Raw genomic sequence first — 24,037 nt, forward strand, 5'->3', positions numbered from 1 at the left:
ACTAAAGCCTAAGCAGCATAAACAGGGAAAGCACACATGCCTCGAGCGGGAGCATTCCCAGTGTAGCGGAGACACCGCGAGCACTCCCCACAGACGCCAGGGATATTTGTTAGTTGCTCCTCCCTCCCTACAGCAGGACTGAATAGGAGAGCCTGGGGAAAAAAAAAAAGTGTCCACCACCGCATCCTGGTGTCAGGACGGGAATTAGACACTGAGGAGACCAGAAAACAGAAGAGGGAGAAGCCTTGAGCCTCCTGCAAGAATAAGACTGAAAACCAGAGGCAGAGGCTTAAGGCCAAATCCTGAGAACACCAGAGATCTCCGGTTCCAGAGACCATTAATTGATAGGTACTCATCAAAGGCCTCCATACATACACTGAAACCAGGCACCACCCAAGGGTCAACAAGTTTCAGTGAAAGACATACTACGCAAGCTATCCAGCAACACAGGAGAATAACACTGAACTTCAATATACAGGCTGCCCAAAGCCACCCCAAACCCACGGACATCTCAAACTCATTACTGGACACTTCCTTGCACTCCGGAGAGAAGAAATCCAGTTCCACCCACCAGAACATCTACTCAAGCTTCCCTAACCAGGGAACCTTGACAAGTCACCCATCCAACCCCACACACAACGAGGTAACTACATAATAAAGAGAACTCCATAGACTGTCAGAAGACAGAAAGGCCACCCGAACACAGCAATATAAGCAAGATGAAGAGGGAGAGAAATACCCAACAAGTAAAGGAACAGGATAAATGCCCACCAACACAAACAAAAGAGGAAGATATAGGGAACCTACCCGATAAAGAATTTCGAATTTTAATTGTGAAAATGATTCAAAATCTGGAAAGCAAAATGGAGTTACAGATAAATAAACTGGAGAAAAGGATGGAGAAGATGGAAGAAATGTTCAATAAAGAATTAGAGGAAATAAAAAAGAGTCAATATACAATGAATAATACAATAGACGAGATCAGAAACACTCTCGAGGGCACAAAGAGTAGAATAACGGAGGCAGAAGACAGGATAAGCGAGCTAGAAGATAGAATTGTAGAAATAAATGAAACAGAGGCGGAAAAAGAAAAACGAATTAAAAGAAATGAGGACAATATTAGAGACATATGGGACAATATTAAACGCCCCAACATTCGAACCATAGGAGTCCCAGAAGAAGAAGACAAAAAGAAAGACCATGAGAGAATACTCGAGGAGATAATAGTTGAAAATTTCCCTAAAATGGGGAAGGAAATAATCACCCAAGTCCAAGAAACACAGAGAGTCCCTAACAGGATAAACCCAAGGCGAAATACCCCAAGGCACATATTAATCAAATTAACAAAGATCAAACACAAAGAAAAAATATTAAAAGCAGCAAGGAAAAAACAACAAATAACACACAAGGGGATCCCCATAAGGATAACAGCTGATCTTTCAACAGAAACTCTTCAGGCCAGGAGGGAATGGCAAGACATACTTAAAGTGATGAAAGAAAATACCCTACAGCCCAGATTACTATACCCAGCAAGGATCTCATTCAAATATGAAGGAGAAATCAAAAGCTTTACAGACAAGCAAAAGCTGAGAGAATTCAGCATCACCAAACCAGCTCTCCAACAAATACTAAAGGATCTTCTCTAGACTGGAAACACAGAAAGGGTATATAAACTTGAACCCAAACAATAATGAAAATGGCAATGGGATCATACTTATCAATAATCACCTTAAACGTAAATGGGTTGAATGCCCCAACCAAAAGACAAAGGCTGGCTGAATGGATACAAAAACAAGACCCCCATATATGTTGTCTGCAAGAGACCCACCTCAAATCGAGGGACACATACAGACTGAAAGTGAAGGGCTGGAAAAAGATATTCCACACAAATAGAGACCAAAAGAAAGCAGGAGTAGCAATACTCATATCAGATAAAATAGATTTTAAAACAAAGGCTGTGAAAAGAGACAAAGAAGGAAACTACATAATGATCAAAGGATCAATCCAAGAAGAAGATATAACAATTATAAATATTTATGCACCCAACATAGGAGCACCGCAATATGTAAAACAATTACTAACATTTATGAAAGGGGAAATTAACAATAACACAATAATAGTGGGAGACTTTAATACCCCACTTACATCTATGGATAGATCAACTAAACAGAAAATTAACAAGGAAACACAAACTTTAAATGATACAATAGACCAGTTAGACCTAATAGATATCTATAGGACATTTCACCCCAAAACAATGAATTTCACCTTTTTCTCAAGAGCACACGGAACCTTTTCCAGGATAGATCACATCCTGGGCCATAAATCTAGCCTTGGTAAATTCAAAAAAATTGAAATCATTCCAAGCATCTTTTCTGACCACAATGCAGTAAGATTAGATCTCAATTACGGGAGAAAAACTATTAAAAATGCCAACATATGGAGGCTGAACAACACACTGCTGAATAATGAACAAATCATAGAAGAAATCAAAAGAGAAATCAAAATATGCATAGAAATGAATGAAAATGAAAACACAACAACCCAAAACCTCTGGGACACTGTAAAAGCAGTGCTAAGGGGGAAGTTCATAGCAATACAGGCACACCTCAAGAAACAAGAAAAAAGTCAAATAAATAACCTAACTCTACGTCTAAAGAAACTAGAAAAGGAAGAAATGGAGAACCCCAGGGTTAGCAGAAGGAAAGAAATCATAAAAATTAGGGCAGAGATAAATGCAAAAGAAACAAAAGAGACCATAGCAAAAATCAACAAAGCCAAAGCTGGTTCTTTGAGAAGGTAAATAAAATTGACAAACCACTAGCCAGACTCATCAAGAAAGAAAGGGAGAAGAACCAAATCAATAAAATTAGAAATGAAAAGGGAGAAATCACAACTGACAACACAGAAATACAAAGGATTATTAGAGAATACTATCAGCAATTATATGGCAATAAAATGAATAACTTGGAAGAAATGGACAAATTCCTAGAAAAGGACACCTTGCCAAAACTGAACCAGGAAGAAATAAAAAATCTGAACAGACCCATCACAAGCACGGAAATAGAGGAAGTAATCGGAAAGCTTCCAGCAAACAAAAGCCCAGGTCCAGACGGCTTCACAGCTGAATTCTACCAAAAATTTAGTGAAGAGCTAACACCTATTCTACTCAAACTCTTTCAGAAAATTGCTGAGGAAGGAAAACTTCCAAACTCATTCTATGAGGCCACTATCACCCTAATCCCAAAACCTGGTAAAGATCCCACAAAAAAAGAAAACTACAGGCCAATATCACTGATGAACATAGATGCAAAAATCCTTAACAAAATTCTAGCAATCAGAATCCAACAACATATTAAGAAGATCATACATCATGACCAAGTGGGCTTTATCCCAGGAATGCAAGGATTCTTCAATATCCGCAAATCAATCAACGTAATACACCACATTAACAAACTAAAAAATAAAAATCATATGATTATCTCAATAGATGCAGAGAAAGCCTTTGACAAAGTACAACATCCATTTATGATAAAAACTCTCCAGAAAGTGGGAGTAGAAGGGACATATCTCAACATAATAAAAGCTATGTACAACAAACCCACAGCAAACATTATCCTCAATGGTGAAAAACTGAAAGCATTTCCCCTAAAGTCAGGAACAAGACAAGGGTGCCCACTCTCACCACTACTATTCAACATAGTTCTGGAAGTTTTGGCTACAGCAATCAGAGCAGAAAAAGACATAAAAGGAATACAAATTGGAAAAGAAGAAGTAAAACTTTCACTAGTTCGCTGATGACATGATCCTCTACACAGAAAACCCTAAAGACTCTACCAGAAAACTACTAGAGCTAATCAATGAATACAGTAAAGTTGCAGGATATAAAATCAACACACAGAAATCCCTTGCATTCCTATACACTAATAATGAGAAAATAGAAAGAGAAATTAAGGAAACTATTCCATTCACTGTTGCAACGAAAAGAATTAAATACTTAGGAATATATCTACCTAAGGAAACAAAAGACTTGTACATAGAAAACTATAAAACACTAGTGAAAGTAATCAAAGAGGACACTAATAGATGGAGAAATATACCGTGTTCGCGGATTGGAAGAATAAATATTGTGAAAATGAGTATACTACCCAAAGTAATTTATACATTCAATGCAATCCCTATCAAGCTACCAACGATATTTTTCACAGAACTAGAACAAATAATCTCACAGTTTGTATGGAAATACAAAAAACCTCGAATAGCCAAAGCAATCTTGAAGAAGAAAAATGGAACTGGAGGAATTAACCTGCCAGACTTCAGGCTCTACTACAAAGCCACAGTCATCAAGACAGTATGGTACTGGCATAAAGACAGAAATATAGATCAATGGAACAAAATAGAAAGCCCAGAGATAAACCCACGCACCTATGGACACCTTATCTTTGACAAAGGAGGCAAGAATATAAAATGGACAAAAGACAGTCTCTTTAAAAAGTGGTGCTGGGAAAACTGGTCAGCCACTTGTAAAAGAATGAAATTAGAACACTTCCTAACACCATACACCAAAATAAACTCAAAATGGATTAGAGAGCTAAATGTAAGACCAGATACTATAAAACTCCTAGAGGAGAACGTAGGCAAAACACTCTCTGACATAAATCACAGCAGGATCCTCCAAGACCCACCTCCCAGAATATTGGAAATAAAAGCAAAAATAAACAAATGGGACCTAATTAAAATCAAAAGCTTCTGCACAGCAAAAGAAACTCTAAGCAAGGTGAAAAGACAGCCTTCAGAATGGGAGAAAATAATAGCAAATGAAGCAACTGATAAAGGATTAATCTCCAAAATATACAAGCAGCTCCTGCAGCTCAATTCCAGAAAACTAAGTGACCCAATCAAAAAATGGGCCAAAGAACTAAACAGACATTTCTCCAAAGAAGACATAAAGATGGCTAACAAACACATGAAAAAATGCTCAACATCCCTCATAATCAGAGAAATGCAAATCAAAACCACAATGAGATACCATTTCACACCAGTCAGAATGGCTGCTATCCAAAAGTCTACATGCAATAAATGCTGGAGAGGGTGTGGAGAGAAAGGAACCCTCTTACACTGTTGGTGGGAATACAAACTAGTACAGCCACTATGGAGAACAGTGTGGAGATTCCTAAAAAAACTGGAAATAGAACTGCCATATGATCCAGCAATCGCACTCCTGGGCATACACACCGAGGAAACCAGAATTGAAAGAGACACATGTACTCCAATGTTCATTGCAGCACTGTTTATAATAGCCAGGACATGGAAGCAACCTAGATGTCCATCTGCAGATGAATGGATAAGAAAGCTTTGGTACATATACACAATGGAGTATTTTTCAGCCATCAAGAAGAATGCATTTGAATCAGTTTTAATGAGGTGGATGAAATTGGAGCCAATTATACAGAGTGAAGTAAGCCAGAAAGAAAAACACCAATACAGTATACTGATGCATATATATGGAATTTAGAAAGATGGAAACCTGAAACCTGTGTACGAGACTGCAAAAGAGACATAGACATATAGAACAGTCTTTGGGACTCTGTGGGAGAGGGTGAGGGTGGGATGGTTTGGGAGAATGGCATTGAAACATGTATATTATCATATGTGAAACGAATCGCCAGTCCAAGTTCGATGCATGATACAAGATGCTCGGGGCTGGTGTACTGGGATGGACCAGAGGGATGGGATGGGGAGGGAGGTGGGAAGGGGGTTCAAGATGGGGAACATATGTACACCCGGGGCAGAGTCATGTTAATGTATGGGAAAATCAATACAATAGTGTAAAGTAATTAGCCTCCGATTAAAATAAATAAATAAATTAAAATGTTTTAAATAATTTTTAAATGCTTCCATTTTAAATTTTCTTTTATTGTTTTTATTTTTTCCTTTTTTTGTCCCTAATTGTCAGGCTGATACGGAAAATAGATCTATCTCTTGGATAAAATCAGTATTAAGATGATTTTTGACCTTTATATTCAAAAATATATTATTACAGAGAAAACTGGTTATACACTTTTTCCTGCTGATTTATGTACTTTGAAAATATTATTTTGTTTGATCCAAGAGAGTATAATGCAGAAATAAAGGTTAACACTATGTCTACTCAAAAAAAATGAACAGATCTGGTAGCCATGGGTCAACATCCCACATAGTGATTGCCCCTCTTTTCATGAGGCGTGCATTCTCCAGCTGGCCTATTTCACTCTTTTAGATTACTGCCTGGACTTGATGGGAATTTGAGTTTGTGTGCCATGTCCCTTGTTTTACTCTGTCACAACACGTCCACAGCTAATGACTGAAGTTGAGTCTTGGCTCTCTCAAAGAGAGAGAGCTGTGTCCAGGCATTTCTGGATAATTTCTGAGTATCCCGACTCTTCTGTATCTTCAGAAAAAGCAGAAGTGAAAAGTGGAGGGCAAGAAACTCCTGATGACACTGTTTGAGTCTCTGGATCAAGCTGGATCTGAAGCCGGGAGCTGCTTGCACTTTCCAGTTCCATGAACCATTATGTTTCCTTTATGAGCAAGTTCATTTAAGCTAGATTTCTGCCACTTAAGCCAAAAATTAGTACCTCCAAATATCAGACCAGACAAACTGCAGAGTGAATGTGGTCCCTCATATTACCGACAGGACGGAGATGTGGCTGCACTTGGAGGTGACACATAAACAGGGGTGGGAAAAGCCACTTTCTCCAAAACTAATACTGGAGGGTTAACTTAGAAAGGGAAAAGGTTGTCTGGGAATTGGCAATGCTGAGACATTGCTTGGGCAAGTAGTGAGCCAGTAGTGAGCCACGGTAACGGTATAATCTGAGATGCAGTGGGATTGCCTGGGAGAAGAGGAGATGATGGCAAAGAACTTGCAGTCATGATGAGGAGCCTTGTCCTTCACCAGGGTCATGTGCCTGTCATCCTCCTAATTGGCACCTCAATTTAGGAGCCAGGAACACTGCTTTTACATGCTAGTACCTTTAGGAAACTATCACACAGGCTGGTGCTGTCCATTCCCACCATCCTGAGAGATGGAAAGTTTTGGAAAAGAGGAAGTGAGAGTATTATGGATTATGGGGAATTTCCTGGAGAGGTCAGGGTTGAAGTGGACACTTAAATGAGGGTTCCTGGAAACAGAAAGTCTTCAAGGGGCCTTCTGGACCGTATCTGCCACAGTCCAGCTCTCATCCTGACCTCTGCAGACAAACTTCTCCCTCTACCGTGTTGCCTGTGGGGTATCGGTGTGATGTGCCCTACTCCTCAGTGGGGTCCAGAAATAGTCATCTGCTCAGAAGCCATCTGATGCCCCCAGAAGGCCATCCTACCCTTTAGCTAAGGCTTCCTGGGGACAGGGACCTCCCAGGTGAAGGTCTGTCCTCCCAAGCAGCCGCAGCCAGCTTCCCCAGCTCAGTCCAGCCAGCCTTTTCCAAGTCCTATCTGAGTCAATCCAGCTTGCCCTGCTTTGCACTAGGCTAGGAACCAAGATGACCTCTGATCTTGGGCATCCTTGTATGAAACCAAGACTCCAGTTGGAGGTTCTCTGCCCCTGGGATACCTGATTAAACTTGGTGCAACCTGAATGCCACAGCCTTGCAGAAATCCAGACTCCACACCCGAGATTTCCCTCTATTCCTTTGGCCCGTTTTCTCCCTCTCCAACTGCCCTCCCCAATCGGGAGTCCCACACAGGTCCAGCAGCAGGTCCTGTCGTACTGAATGTCCTCCTTGGCAAACCAGTTGCTCTCCCAGCTCAAGAAAGAAGGCAGGGCCAGTGCCTCCTTGGAAGGAGGAAGGCATAAAGTAAGAGACAGCTGGAGAACCTGGAAACGCTGCCCCTTCTACTCCAAGAGTTGCAGAAGAGTAGAAGGCGGGACCTCAGGGTGAACATCTATTTCTGTTTTATTGACTATGTCAAAGCCTTTGACTGTGTGGATCACAATAAACTGTGGAAAATTCTGAAAGAGATGGGAATACCAGACCACCTGACCTGCCTCTTGAGAAACCTGTATGCAGGTCAGGAAGCAACAGTTAGAACTGGACATGGAACAACAGACTGGTTCCAAATAGGAAAAGGAGTACGTCAAGGCTGTATATTGTCACCCTGCTTCTTTAACTTCTATGCAGAGTACATCATGAGAAACGCTGGGCTGGAGGAAGCACAAGCTGGAATCAAGATTGCTGGGAGAAATATCAATAACCTCAGATATGCAGATGACACCACCTTTATGGCAGAAAGCGAAGAGGCATTAAAAAGCCTCTTGATGAAAGTGAAAGAGGAGAGTGAAAAAGTTGACTTGAAGCTCAACATTCAGAAAACTAAGATCATGGCATCTGGTCCCATCACTTCGTGGGAAATAGATGAGAAAACGGTGGAAACAGTGTCAGACTTTATTATTTTGGGCTCCAAAATCACTGCAGATGCTGATTGCAGTCATGAAACTAAAAGATGCTTACTCCTTGGAAGGAAAGTTATGACAAACCTAGACAGCATATTAAAAAGCAGAGACATTACTTTGCCAACCAAGGTCTGTCTAGTCAAGGCTATGGTTTTTCCAGTGGTCATGTATGGATGTGAGAGTTGGGCTGTGAAGAAAGCTGATCGCCGAAGAATTGATGCTTTTGAACTGTGGTGTTGGAGAAGACTCTTGAGAGTCCCTTGGACTGCAAGGAGATCCAACCAGTCCATCCCAAAGACCAATCCTGGGTGTGCATTGGAAGGACTGATGCTGAAACTGAAACTCCAATACTTTGGCCACCTCATGCAAAGAGTTGACTCATTGGAAAAGACCCTGATGGTGGGAGGGATTGGGGGCAGGAGGAGAAGGGGATGACAGAGGATGAGATGGCTGGATGGCATCACCGACTCGATGGACATGAGTGAGTGAACTCCGGGAGTTGGTGATGGACAGGGAGGCCTGGTGTGCTGCAGTTCACGGGGTCACAAAGAGTCGGACAAGACTGAGCGACTGAACTGAACTGGGTGAACAAGTGGAGAGCAGTTTGTCATACAATTCTCCCTTCAGACCAGAGGTTGGGGAGAAACTTGAATTCAGAGAAGCTTGTGTGCAGCCTTAGTCATTGTGGTGCATCCATGCAATGGGACACACCACCCAGCAAACCACTGATAGATTCAGTATGAATGGATTTCACAGACATGGTTTGGAGCAAAACAGTCAGACTCATGAGGGTAAATACTTTTTCCCTTTTATGTGAAATCAAGAACAGTCAAAACCATCGTAGAAGAACTTCCCTGATGATTCAGTGGTTAAGACTTCACCTTCCAAGGCAGGGGGTGCAGGTCTGATCCCTGGTAGGGGGACCTAAGATCCCACATGTCTTGAGGCTAGAAAACCAAAACAGAGACAATGTTGTAACAAATTCAACAAAGACTTTTTAAAAATGATCCACTTCCAAAAAGTCTTAAAAAAAAAAAAAAAAAACAGTCATAGATATCAAATAGTGGTTACTTTTAGGGGATTCACTGCAGAAAAAAAAAAAAAAAAGAAAGAAAGAAATGTGAGGGAGGGAAGTCCCTGGTGGTCCAGTGGTTAGGACTCTGCACTTCCACTCCCAGTGGCCAGCGTTCAATCCCTGTTCAAGGAATTAAGATTCCACAAGCCTTTTGGCAAGGCGAAAAAAGAGAGTGAACAAGAGAGAAACTTCTGAGGAGCTGACAATGTTCTGTATCTGGGTCTGGGTGATGACTACACACACATATCCATGTGCCAAAATTCATCAAGCCGTAAGAGGCACACACTTAGCTCTATGCAAGCCACACCTCAATAATTCCTTTTAAGTTTTTTATTTCGTTTTTTGGCTGTGCCGGTTCTTTGTCACTGCTTGGACTTTTCTCTAGCTGTGATGAGCAGGGGCCACTCTCTCGTTGCAGAGCACGGGCTTCTCATTTCAGTGGCCTCTCTTGTTTTGGAGCACAGGCTACAGAACGCATGGACTTCAGTGGTTGTGGTTCCCAGGCCCTGGAGCACAGGCTCAGGAGTTAGGGTGCAGAGGCTTAGCGGCTCTGCAGCACGTGGGAACTTCCCGAACCAGGGACCGAAGCTGTGTCTCCTGTATTGGCAGGCAGATTCCCCACCACTGAGCCACCAGGGAAGCCCTTCAATAATTTTTTAAATAGGGAGCTGGGGGAACGGTAAAGCAGAGATAGCAGTTCTGTACTATGCTCTTGGGAACTGCGTATCTACCAGGCGAAGGGCAGCTGGTATTGCAGAGGGAGCTGACGTCACCAAACTGTCTGGCTCTACTCTAGGTGTAGCACATTCTAAACTGTAATCTACATGGCATTTTTAAATGGGAAACAGGGAATGGGGAGGAGATGGGGAAATGCTCCTGGCTGTAGAGGGGCATGACCCTCTTAAGGACTAACCCAGGCTACCAAATCCACACACATGCAAATGCAGGACACATTGCTCTAGGAGTGAACAGGGGGAAGGGAGCACTGTTGGAAAACAGACTGCCACATTTTACTCCCTGTCAGGATATTTAGGGATATTTTCCTATTTCTGTCCCCTCTTCCCTTCCCTGAGGGCTCCTGCAGCCCTTGCAGGGGAGAGTTGATGCAGGGCAGAGAGCAAAACTGGAGGTCTCTGGCTTGTGTTCTAAAAGCCGACGCCCTCTGCACAAAGAATAAAAGAAGATTCAAAGTGCATTTCCTTCATGTCTTCACCAGAATTATTAAAGAGGGAGGATTTCTTCCAGGACAAAAAAAAAGAGAGTTCTGCTGAGAGTCCAGGGTTAGTAGGTGCAAACTATTACCTTTAGAATAGATAAACAGGGACTTCCCTGGTGGTCCAGTGGTTAAGATTTCCACTGCAGGGAGCGAGTGTTCTGTCCCCAGTCAGGGAACTAAGATCCCACATGCCCTGTGGCACAGCCAAAAAGAATAGAATGGATAAACAACAAGGTCCTACTGGATAGCACAGGGAACTGTATCCAATCTCCTGGAATAAACCTTAAAGGAAAAGGGTATTTTTTAAATGTATGCATGTGTATAACAGAGTCACTTTGCTGTTCAGCAGAAATTAACACAATATTGTAAATCAACTGCACCTCAATTAAAAAAAAAGAAAGAAAGATAATGAAACACTCATTTAGAAGGAAAAAAAAAAAAAAAAGGTGGGGTTGGAATTCCCTGCTGACCCGGTGGTTAGGATTCTGGACCTTCATTGCTAGGGCCCCGGGTTTGACCTGATCAAGGAACTAGGATCCTGCATTTCGGCATGGCCAAGAAAAGAAAGAGAGGGAGTCTTGGTTTGGGCTGGAGGGAGGCAGGTACAACCTCGCATCCCAGCACCACTGCCGGGAAGCAGGTGTCAAGACAGATAAACAAGAGCATTGCTCAGCACCCGGCTTTACGAAGGTTAGGTCATAACCTGCTGCAGAAGCTGCCCGACAGCACGCTCTGAGGGGAAATGAAGCCCACAACAGGATGTACAGACATTTTCTAATTTTCCCTGTCATGTCTTCTTAGACACACCCGTCATTTAAAAGTGGACATTTAATTTCAAAATACATGGGGTTTTTTAAGTATCGTTGATATTAATTTTCCATTTTGACATTAATTTCTCATTTAAGCACTTTCTTCTCTGCAATCAGCCTCTGTGTTTCTTCAGTCTTTCATCTTTATTGAGGCTTTCAAAGGCTAAGTCAAAGATCTCTCTTGGTAAACATCACACTGTACTTGAAAACATGTGGGTTATTTTCAAATATCTTTTGATATTGATTTCTAACATAATTCTTCAGTGATAAGAGGACAGACTCCATGGTTTCTGTACCTGCAGACCATGAAATTTTTGCACCTTGTCTTATGTCCCTGTATATGTGCCAGTGTCTCCTGGCTTATAGACTACGGGGACTTGACTAGAATTTGTATTCTGATATTGTGTGAAAATTGTATAAATCTTAACTATGTGAATTGGTTCATAGTGCTTCTCAGGTCTACCATATCCTTCTACCTTTCTATCTTTTCATCCTATTAATTTTTGAGAGTTTGACATTGAAACTCCAACTTAAAAAGAAATCTTAATTTATCTACTTAAAAAATAATTGTAATATATAGTGGAACTATACGTAACCTTGTTCTGTATTTTCCAAGACTGCTGTAAATGCGTTATCAAAGTTTCATAATTTAAACTTAACAATAAATACAGAAACTGTAATGTATAGTGGAATTATATGTAACCTTGCTCTGTGTTTTCCAAGCCTCCTGTAAATGTGTTATCATACTTTCATAATTTATAAAGGAAAAAAGAGAAGACCACAACAAGATGAGACACTCTGGGCCTCAGAGAAGCAGACCCCTCAGTTGCTTATCTCAGGAAGAACTTGAATGACCCGGATTCTCACCTCTTCCCATGCACTGAACGTCACTGACACCTTTCACCTGAGACAGCTGTGCTCCGTGACTAGCGGTGCCCTTTCACCAAGGTGTTTGCTTGACTGCTCGTAACCCTCAGCCGATAGTCGCACACACCCTGGCTCCCCCCACACACTTCCTTAGAGCAACTCTGCAGAGCGACTGAGAGGCTGGCTCCCGGGCTGCAGTCCTCAGCCAGTCCCTGAAGGAAACCTGAAGCCACAGCTCACACACTGTGTCTTTTTCTTTAGGCCGACACAGGGGAGACCCCAAAGAAGAAGGGCTGTGAAGAACATTCAGACAGAAGGCCCAAGTCCTGGGGAAGGTCTCTGTGTCCTCAAGCGAACCCCAGACTATCGGAACACCACCACACCCCCCAGTCCACACTAACCCCAGGGAGGAAGGCTCAGCAGTAACTGGTGGTGACAGGTCACCAAATGGGGGCCCCAATGCCTGGAACACCCCCCAGAAAGGTGACATCAAAGCTTCTCACCAGGCCAGCAACAGGGCAGGATAAAAATACATTTCAGACCAGGTTATAGTGGTAAAGTTCTCTTTCCTATAAACCTGAGTCTATAACTTAGATTCCAGCCATAGCTCTAGGTGCTTCTGCATTACTTGGATCCATTTTAATGATCTGAATGTTTTCTGTGTTTGCGTTTTACTTGCATCATTTCCCCTCATTCTTGTTACCCTGTGTCTCCAGCATGGAGACCTACAAGGGAGGAGTCCACTGGAGGTGCTCCCACCCTGGCTTCCCTGAGACTTTCGTCTGCCCACAGATGCCCTTGCCCCTTCATCCTGAGGGTGGACCACAGTTGGATAGCTAGCTGTCTCCCTCCTGGGCTCACAGAGCAGCCTGAGGCTCCTGGCTGCATAACTGACAGGGTGCTTCCTCCACCTCCTTTCTTGCCTTACTACAAAGCAGAGTCCCTGCCAGGACCACCATCCCACCCTCACCCCCCAGGGGAGAGGAGGGGGAAGGGAAGGGCCCAAGCTCAGAAAACCCCCCACTGCCTAGCCAGCCCTGGCCTCGCTCGTTCTTGTCTGCTTATATCTCACAATGGCTGGGGAACTGTCCTCCCAATCCTGCCTGGGAGCCTGAAATAGAAATTCTGAGTCATGAGCATGCCTCCACTTCCCCTTTTCTAGCTGGAGTCCTCCTCAGTTCTTCCTAAGAAGCCTCCATTCTCAAACCCACTTGTGACCCACAACCCTGTCACAGCCCAGCTCCAAGAAGCAAGGGGTGGGGCAGTGGGAAATGAAAAGGAAAATCACACTCAGTGACCATTTTGTTCTGTGTCAGGTACCTTACAGTTCAGTTCAGTTGCTCAGTCATGTCCGACTCTTTGCGACCTCATGGACTGCAACACACCAGGCCTCCCTGTCCATCAGCAGCTCCCGAAGTTTACTCAAACTCATGTCCATCGAGTTGGTGAGGTCATCTAACCATCTCATCATCCTCTGTCGTCGCCTTCTCCTCCCACCTTCAGTCTTTCCCAGCATCAAGGTCTTTTCCAATGAGTCATTTCTTTGCATCAGGTAGCCAAAGTATTGGAGTTCCAGTTTCAGCATCAGTTCCTCCAATGAATATTCAGGACTGATTTCCTTTACGATTGACTGCTTTGATTTCCTTGCAGCCCAAGAGACTCTCAAGAGTCTTCTCCAACACCACAGTTCAAAATCATCAATTCTTCTGACGCCCAGCATCCTTTATGTCTCTTAATCCTAATATCTACCCTGCAGGGCAGGGATTTTAGCCATAGGGCATACGAGTAAACCAGGGAGAATTCAGAATTCAAGCAACTTGCTCCAACACACCCAGCTAGTCAGTGACCAAGCCAAAATTCAAATCTGTGTCTGTCTGATGCCAAGGCTCCCAGAGGGACCGATCAATGCCTGTCTCTATGGGCCATAGTCATAGCATCTACACGCCCAGCTCAATGTCCACGCCTACTAGCTGAGGAAGGTCCTGTGCCCCCACTTTTTCTCCATCTCCAAGGCCACAGCAGAGAAATCTTTCTGGTCCAGCTCATCCTTTTAATCCAGGCCCCACGACCACTGGCTGGCCCTCTACAGCAAGCCGCTGCCTCCCTGCCCCAGGGCCCACCCCCAGCAAGATGGGAATGCTGGGGAAGTCATCCTGAAGAGCCCTTGATCAATGATAGACCCACGCTGGTGGGCAAATCATTCAGCTTCTCCCTCCACACCATGTGCCAGAGTCCTCAAAGAGGACTTTGAGCCCAAAGTGCCCCATTATGATGGTTTGCTGTTGTTTAGTTGCTCAGTCATGTCCAACTCTGTGTGACCCCGTGGATGGTAGCCCGCCAGGCTCCTCTGTCCATGGGATTCTTCAGGAAAGAACACTGGAGTGGGTTGCCATTTCCTTCTCCAGGGGATCTTCCCAACTCAGGGATCGAACCTGCAGTCTCTTGCCTTGGCAGGCAGATTCTTTACCGCTGAGCTACCAGGGAAGCCCATTTACAATAGCAATCTGCTCAGTAAAGAAACCTGCAGGGGCATTCTTACTTTTTATGCTCCATTTCTTTGTGTGCCTCCTGGAAATTCCTGGAATCATCTCCCAGGGAAGCTGTTGTTGCTCAGTAGCCAAGTCACATCCAACTCTTCCAAACCTCATGGACTGCAGCACGCCAGGCTCAAAGAAGTGTGTGAGAATGAAAAGTCAAGGACGACGACTCCCAGGTTGTTGGCCTGAGCAGTAGAGTTTCATCATCTTAGCTTAAGCAGCTACTTATCTGGAGCACCTGCCTTATACATTCAGCTGGGCCCATGACATGGAGCATGCCGATCAACTATCCCAGCCCCAGCGTGTCCTGCACAGGATCAGCCCCATGTTACCAATAAGGAAACAGGCTTGATTAAGTTCACCCCTTTGCCCAGGGTCAAACAGCTAGTAAGTGGTGGAACTGGCTTTCAAGGAGCTGAGGGAAGTAGCAAGTTCACACTGCTTTGGCCTGGGCCCAAAACCTGGGATCTTGACGATCCCTAATTACCAGGAGCCAGATCCTCACTCCTAACAGGAAAGTTCCCCTTTCCTCACAATAGAGATTCTTTTTTCTTTTTTTATGATAAGCATTTGATGTTTATTCTAGGTGTGCTTTATGCCTTTTTTTTCTCTTCTCATTTTTAAGTCTTTTATTGGAGTATAGATGCTTTACAATGTTGAGTCATTTTCTGCTATACAGCAAAGTGCATCAGCTGGACACACATATCCCTTTCCTCGTAAACCTGCCTCCCAGCACCCCCATCTCACCCCTCCAGCTCATCAGCACTGAGGTGAGCTCCCTGTGCAATACAGCAGCTTCCCACTCGCTATCTATCGTACACATGGGAGTGTGCATATGCCGATCCGAATCTCTCAATTCGTCTCATCCTTCCCGTCCCCCTGTGTCCACATGTCTGTTCTACTATTGGGATTCTGAATGATGCTTCCACTCACCTTATCACTGGTGGAAAAATGGAGGCAAGAGAGAACGAAAAGAGAGAGAGAGACCAAAAGTACAAAGGGGAGGCGAGAATAAGCAAGACCATATCGGCTGGTCTGTACTGAGTGCTTCAGTTCAGTTCAGTCGCTCAGTCGTGTCCGACTCTGCAACCCCATGAATCACAGCATGCCAGGCCTCCCTGTCCATCACCAACTCCCAGAGTTCACACAAACTCATGTCCATCTGTGCTAAATCCTGTTCAATCCTTTATGTTATCTCAGAGAATCTTGCCAAAGCCATAGAGGAAGAATTGTTTAAATTATTCCCTATTTAACAGAAAGGGAGAAAGGACAAGTTCAACAGAACAGTAAAGAGAAAATCTACCCACCTGATGTCCTGGTGGCCTGGGTCTAGCCCCACTGCCCTGTGACTCAACCTCCATACTTTCCATTTCTTTTCTTTCTAATTTTTTAACAAAACCATTCCACATCCTACTCTCTGAGCCTTTTCTACCTGGTCCCTGGGAGGGAAATTAAGCCTCATAAAGAGGACTGAAGGCGACTTCCCTGGTAGTCCAATGGCTGAGACTCCACACTGCCAATGCAGGGGGCCCAGATTTAATCCCAAGTCAGAGAACTAGACCCCACACGCCACAGCAAAGATCGAAGATTCCATGTGCCCCAAATAAGACTTGGCCCAGTCACATAAATAAAAAGTTTTGTTGTTTTCTTTCTTTCTTTTTTTAAAAGAGACTGAAGCTACAAGTCACAGGACAGCTACATGACAGAAAAAGGAGGGTCCCTTGTGCTCTCAGCCGCACCAGCAGGGCTTTGCAGAGACAGATGCTCTGAGTATCTGCAGCACTGAGGCCGGAGAGCAGCCTGTGTGTCTGCAACCCAAGAGGGTGGTTTTGTGGCTGGAGAGTGTCGCTGATCTGCGACAGCGGGGTGATCCTTTACCGTGCATCATGCGGCAGTGTCAAAAACGGACATGTCACCACTTAGCTACACCCCCAAAGACGGATGTTCTCTTTGTTCTCGGGAACTGATCCCACACTGGATCCCATCCTCAAGGATGGACGATGGGAAACCCTCTCCAAGAGGGCCTGGGGATGCAAGGGGCACTGAAGTGGCCTGGAGGCCCTGGCTGGGGGTGAGGGGTGTGACTCTCACCCTGCGGGTTCCGGTTTCTGCCTGAGGAGGTGTCACCTCACCTTGCTCTGAGCTCCGGGGACTCGCGGTCTGCTCACTGGGCGTGGTGGCCAGAGCCCCTGGTCCCTCACTTGCAGCCTCTGCCCCACCCCGTTCTCCTCGACCTGAGTCTCAGCGTGTCCTCCCTCCTTTTTAAGCCACCCACCTGGCAGGTCCTGCTCTGGGGTCATCTGGAGCCTCACCAAAATATCCCCAAAACTGGTTCTCTCCGGCATCTCAGCGTCTGCAAGCTGTCAGGAAGCTCAGCCCATCCACATGCCCTCGTGAGAACCGAAGGCTGGGGCTGGGTCCTGCCACCTCTCCTCTCCAGTTCCCAGCTTCCACTGAATTCTTCCTTCCTTCACACGCAGGGCCCTCATCTCCCCAAAGTAACCCCTCTGTGAGTTATTGGGTGTTAACAGATGTTTACTGGAAATTTGGGCATAAGATAGGTTCTGAATGTAGCACAGAATAATTTGGGTGAGAACTTAAAATTAGGTATTAGGGTCTTCCCTGGCAGTCCAGTGGCTAGGACTCTGTGCTCCCAATACAGGGTGTCTGATCCTGGTTCAATCCCTGGTCAGGGAACTAGATTCCACATGCCACAACTAAGAGTTCATATGCTGCAACTAAGAGTTTCGTTGCAGCAACTACAGATCGCATATGCTGCAATAAAGATTGAAGAGCCTGCGTGCTGTAACTAAGACTCAGCCCAGCCAAATAAATAAATTTAAAAATAAATAAATAATAAAATGAGATATTAGCCGTAAAAACCCCTGCTTTAAAAATCCACTGGCCAGAGACTTCTCTGGTAGTCCACCGGTTAAGAATCTGCCTGCCAATGTAGGGAACACGTGTTTGATCCCTGGTTCCAGAAGACGTCACGTGCCACGGGCAACTAAACACCATGGGGCAACTAAGCTCCAACTACTGAAGCCCCGCACCTCAATGAAGAGTGGCCCCTGCTCACCTCAGCTAGAGAAAGCCCGGGTACAGCAAGAAAGACCCAACACAGCCAAACATAAATAAATAACTAGCTAGCTAGATAAATTTATTTTTAAAATCCACTGGCCATTTCCTGACAGAAAAATATTAATCTCTTCCTGGCCTGACTTTCTTCCCGAGACCTGGGACTCTTGGGCATCTCCCTTCTCCTCCCTCACGACTCCACACCAGCTCTCACACTGACCATGAAAAACTCTCAAACCTGTTTCTTTCTTTTGCAGAAAAATTAGCCCTCTCTAGACAACAGAGGAAGGGTGGGGTAAGGCAGGGAGTCTCCCCTTTTTAATCAGACATGCCCATTATGCACCTTTTCCCCAAACCCAACAGTAATTCCCTCCCTGAGAAGATTTTTGCCCTCATTTTAGACTAATCAGCTCAGCTTTAACCAGCTCTCCTGAGACAACATTTTTGTACTGCCTCACACATTTCTGTGAATCCTCACAGTGAAAAGTAGGCAGCATTATTATCCCCATTTCACAGACAAGGAAACTGAGGCTCTGAAAAGTTAAAGAACGCAGCCAATGAGTGAATCAACATCCAGGCAAGGACTCCAACCCAGGCGGGCCTTACTCGAAACTCTGTGCCCTCCACCACTGCCCCCGCCTTGAAGGCGTGGATGTTTCTGTAGCTGGAAGGACAACCCCATTTTAAAAACAATTTCCAAGTGGCAGGAAAGGCCAGTGTGCTGCAGAGTCACGTGTGGAGCCAGGAAATAAGAACCCCTGATGCCGGGATCATGCCAGCCTCCCAGAGCAGCTTCCAGCACTCCTGCTTCTTCCTGAGTCAGGCTCTTCCTTGACCAGAGTCACCACCATGAACACCAGGGCAAGTCCCGTCCTGCAAACAGTCACCTTGGGGCCGACCACACCATCTCCAGACGTCAGAGCTACAGAGAGGCGGCTGCAGACTTGAGGTTCTCTCAGACTACTTAATCACTGAGCATTCCTGGCAGGCAGGCACCATGCCCTTTCACCTCTACCCAGCAAGGGGCCAAGCTCAGGGGGCCCTCAATTCCAACCACCACCGTTTCTTCCCTCCCTCGTGAGAAGAGGCCACCCTGACTTCAGTGACCATGGGTGCAGCTGCAGCTATTCGCGGAGCAGCTGCTGTGTGCCAGGCACTGTACACAATGACCTCCTCTCGTCTTTCCAGTCCCAGGACTCAGTAGCAGTCAGCCCGTTTTACAGATGAGCAAACCATCTAGCAAGATCACGGCAGTTTCTTGAACTTTCACAGCTTTGGCAGCAGAAGCTGGAATTGCAAACTAAGCTTGTGCAGCTGCAAAGCCGGTGCAGTTTCCACTACACAACACCCTCTATTGGAGGGGATAGTAATCCGTCCCTCCTTTCCCAGGGTTCAGACATCATTCTTCTTCTAGGGGAAGGCACAGAAGGCTGTTTTTGGGGCCAACGCACGATTCCAAAAGCCAACGCAACTGATGGGACGAGGGATTGGGTGAAAGACTGCAGCAAGGATGAGCCTCTGGGTGAGTTGTCCCACCCCCGTGAGTCCTGGGTCCCTCATTGGACTTAGAGATCAAAGAGACTCTAAGACCGAGCCTGAAATGCCAAGGGACTCCTGGGCACTTCCTGCCAGATGACTGTTTATAAACTGACAGAAAATCCACATGATACTAAATTCTGAAGATACAAAAATAGCATCCCTCTGGTGGGGAGGAATAAGTTGGGAGTTTAGGATTGACATATACACACTATTACGTTTAAAATAGATAATCAACAAGGACAGGGAACTCCTCTCTATATTCTGTAATAACCTAAATGGGAAAAGATTTTGAAAAAGAACAGATACATGTATATGTTTAACTGAATCACTTTCTTGAACACATGAAACACAACATCGTTAATCAACTGTTGTCGTTCAGTCGCTAAGTCATGTCCTTCTCTTTGCGACTGCAGCACAGTAGGCTTCCCTGTCCTTCACTCTCTCCTGGAGCTTGCTCAAACTCATGTCCATTGATGCCATCCAACCATCTCATCCTCTGTCTTCCCCTTCTCCTCCTGCCTTCAATCTTTCCCAGCATCAGGGTCTTTTCCAATGAGTCAGTTCTTCGCATCAGGTGGCCAAAGGATTGGAGCTTCAGCTTCAGCGTCAGTCCTTCCAGTGAATACTCAGGGCTGCTTTTCGTTAGGATTGACTAGTTTGATTTCCTTGCAATCCAAGGGACTCTCAAGAGTCTTCTCCAACACCACAGTTCAAAAGCATCAATTCTTAGACATTCAGCCTTCTTTATGGTACAACTCTCAAATCCATAAATAACTACTGGAGAAACCATCGCTTTGACTATACAGACGTTTGTCAGCAAAATGGTACCCCAATATAAAATTAAAATTTTAGAAAAAAAATCAAGCAAGTTTGGTGAAGGAGTCATGTAAAAAAGGAAATTTTTTTTTTTTTTACCAGAAACTGAAAATAAATACTATAATAAATTTGAATGGTTATACTGTTTAAAATGATACATGTTGGGGCTTCCCTGGTGCTCCAGTGGTTAATACTCCGTGTTTCCAATGCCAGGAGCCTGGGTTCAACCCCTGGTCAGGGAGTTAAGAGCCCACATGCTGTGCAGTGTGGCCAAAAAGTAAAACAATAATAATAATAATAACAAATTAAAAAAGAAGGACTCATGTCAATGTTTCAAAGTATACTTTTGTCCTAAATAAACTCACCTTTTTCTTTTGGGCTCTTTTCCCCTACCATGGATTGAACCCCGTACCCCTTGCATTAAGAGCTTGGAGTCTTTACCACTGGACTGCCAGGGAAGTCCCTAAACTCATGGTTTAAGTGTCTGAAATCTTAAAAGAAAAAAAGCACTGCCCCTCTTACCCATGCCCCCAGGCCTCCTTTGCATTGCCCTTTCTGATAGGAAGGGAAGGTAATTATTACTAGTTTCCCACGAGCCTCCAGAAGAGAATCTGTACATATACAAGCATGGATGAGTTTTCTTTTGTCACACACATGAAGCACACTTCAAAAGCTACTCTGTTTCTTGCCTCTTGTATCTTGGAGATCATTTCATAACTGCACATAAAGAACTACATCATTCTTTTTAGTAGCGGCCTAAAATTCAATTATATGGAAGCACCAGATTAATCAGCCCCTTGCATGCTCAGGCCCTTCAGTTGTTTTCAACTCTTTGCAACCCTGTGGACTGTAGCCCACCAGGCTCTTCTGTCCATGGAATTCTCCAGGCAAGAATACCGGAGTGGATTGCCATGCCCTCTTCCAGGGGTTCTTGTTGACCCAGGAATCGCACAAACATCGGCTGCAGCTCCTGCATGTCAATAGGCAGATTCTTTACCACTGAGTCATGGGGGAAGCCCCAGTCAGCCCCTTCCTGATGGACAATGAGGCTGTCTGCAGCGTTCATTGTTACAGACCATGTCTATCTTGTAGATATTAGTTTGTGCACGTGTGCATATGAATGTAAGATCAATTCCTAGAAGTAGAATTGCTAGTGCTTATTAAATACAATATGCGCTTTAAAAATTCGACTGAATTTTGCCAAGCAACCCTCCAGAGAGGTGGCAGTGTGTGTAGACCACCAGCAATGAAAGGCAGCGCAGAGAGTGCTTTCCATATGAGGAATGACTGTTAGCTGCAAGAGATGAGCTGGGGGCCTGTGCCTGGACAGACATTCATCCTAGGACAAGTGACAAAGATTAAGCAACACCACCAACAGGCAAGCCACCCATTTTACAGATGACAAAACAGGCACTGGGAATTGACAAGCTTCACCCAGGGTCATGGCCTGGGTCCTGTAAGCATGGGGCAATTTCCAGACAATATCTGTTTCACCCTCTGATCTCAGCTCTGATCTCTTGTGCTGACTTAGCAAAAACTTGGAGAACCAGCTCCTTTCTACTGTGAACTGAAAGCTGAGCCACCCACGTATTTCAGGGCTTTCTGAGTCACTGTATTCACTTCTACAAGAAACCGGGATCTGCTCACACACACACACACACACACACACACACTCACCCAGGGACTGTTTCCAACCAGCATGGGGCCCACAGAGCCCTGACCATTCACAGATCCAAGGTGAGTAGCAGTGATTATCCTGGACATTCATCCGCCAGCCTAAAGAACCAAAAATCTCACCAGACCCTCTCCGTGGTGACCGCTAGGTGGAGGGCAGTGAGGACTGGAAAGAAGTGAGAGGGACACGTGAGCCAGGAGTGTTCTCATTAGCCATTCTGGAGACAGAAATAAGCACGGCAAAAATAGTTCTCTGTCTTTGTACTTGGAAAGTACCTCACACCCACTAACTCACCCCACTTCACAGAACTTCTCTGAGTTATACCGGGCTGCTGCTCCTGCTGCTAAGTCACTTCAGTCGTGTCCGACTCTGTGTGACCCCATAGACGGAAGCCCACTAGGCTCCCCCGTCCCTGGGATTCTCCAGGCAAGAACACTGCCGGGCAGGGATTCTTATATTCACAGTCCCCGTTTGAGAGCTGTTAAAAAGGAACTAGGACTTCCTTACTGCTAGAGAGGTAAAGAGACTAGAGGCAGAGCCTAGGATTCAGAGGTTAAATCCTGGCCACATCCTGTTGTGCACTTGTGGTGAGCAATCTCCTGCAATACACGTCCACAAAAACCATCCCTTGTCTGCCCGCATGCAAAGCGAGTCACTCTGTCCCTAGAAATGTTGTTAGAGGCCCTCCAGTGCGTGGCTAGACATGAATTCCTTTCTCTGGGTCCTCATCTTTGTTTCAGTTCCAGTAATACATCCTCTGTATGTAAATCCAAGAAGACTCTTGGGATATTTCTGAGGGATACTTTTGCTCTCTATCAAGTGCCTGGTATGGCCTCTGGAACACGAAAGTGAAAGTGAAGTCTCTCAGTCGTGTCTTACTCTTTGCGACCCCATGGACTGTAGCCTACCAGGCTCCTCAGTCCGTGGAAATTTCCAGGCAAGAGTACTGGAGCGGGTTGCCATTTCCTTTTCCAGGGGATCTTCCCAACCCAGGGATCGAACATGGGACTCCAGCATTGCAGGCAGACGCTTTACCGTCTGAGCTAGCGGTGCTGAATAAAAATGTGTTTCTTCAGGGACTTCCCTGGTGATCCGGTGTTTAAGACTCCACTCTTCCAATGAAGAGGGCACAGGTTCCATCCCTGGTCGGGGAACTAGGATCCTGCATGCCACACAGACCAAAAAAAAAAAAAAAAAACACGGCTTTTTCAGTGTGTTTCTTCTGCTATATTTAAAATAGGTAACCAACAAGGACCTACTGCTCTAGCACAGGGAACTCTGCTCACTGTTTTGCAGCAGCCTGGATGGGAGGGGAGTTTGAGGGAGAAGGGATACATGTATATGTATGCCTAGTCCCTTCACCGTTCACCAGAAACTGTTACAACATTGTTAATCAGCTATCAGTTCAGTTCCGTTCAGTCGCTCAGTCGTGTCCGACTCTTTGTGACCCCACGAATCACAGCATGCCAGGCCTCCCTGTCCACCAACCCCCAGAGTTCACTCAAACTCATGTCCATCGAGTGGGTGATGCCATCCAGCCATCTCACTCTCTGTCGTCCCCGTCTCCTCCTGCCCCCAATCACTCCCCGCATCAGAGTCTTTTCCAGTGAGTCAACTCGTCGCAAGAGGTGGCCAAAGTATTGGAGTTTCAGCTTGAGCATCAGTCCTTCCAATGAACACCCAGAACTGATCTCCTTTCAGATGGAATAGCTGGATCTCCTTGCAGTCCAAGGGACTCTCAAGAGTCTTCTCCAGCACCATACCCCAATACAAAATAAAAGGTTTTGGCTTTTTTTTTTTTTTTAAGCGTGTTTCTGGGTTGGCTGAAAGTATAGATAGATAAATGGACAGATGGAGAGATTAATGGGTGGATGGTTGGTCGGCATATTGGTTTAATATGTTTCTGTGTTTGTTTTTTAACTTCCTTACACAGTATCCATTCTCCCTTCCAAATATCATCTTGATATCCTTTTGTGGACTTATTTCTCTTCCAG

General features: G+C 44.9%; 1 long non-coding RNA gene across 1 annotated transcript; it reads right to left on the bottom strand.

The window, feature by feature from the left end:
• Positions 1-9,311: 9,311 nt before the first annotated feature.
• On the bottom strand, positions 9,312-22,499 carry LOC148774599 (uncharacterized). The gene is made up of 3 exons (XR_016035653.1): positions 22,338-22,499; positions 22,046-22,208; positions 9,312-9,378 (listed from the first exon to the last, which is right to left on the bottom strand). It is a non-coding gene; the product is annotated as an uncharacterized LOC148774599 (long non-coding RNA).
• Positions 22,500-24,037: the final 1,538 nt, after the last annotated feature.

The sequence above is a fragment of the Moschus berezovskii genome, chromosome 21 (genome assembly GCF_049115385.1).
Source record: "Moschus berezovskii isolate FMDL1 chromosome 21, NW_MosBer_1.0, whole genome shotgun sequence".
Classification (NCBI taxonomy): Eukaryota; Metazoa; Chordata; class Mammalia; order Artiodactyla; family Moschidae; genus Moschus; species Moschus berezovskii.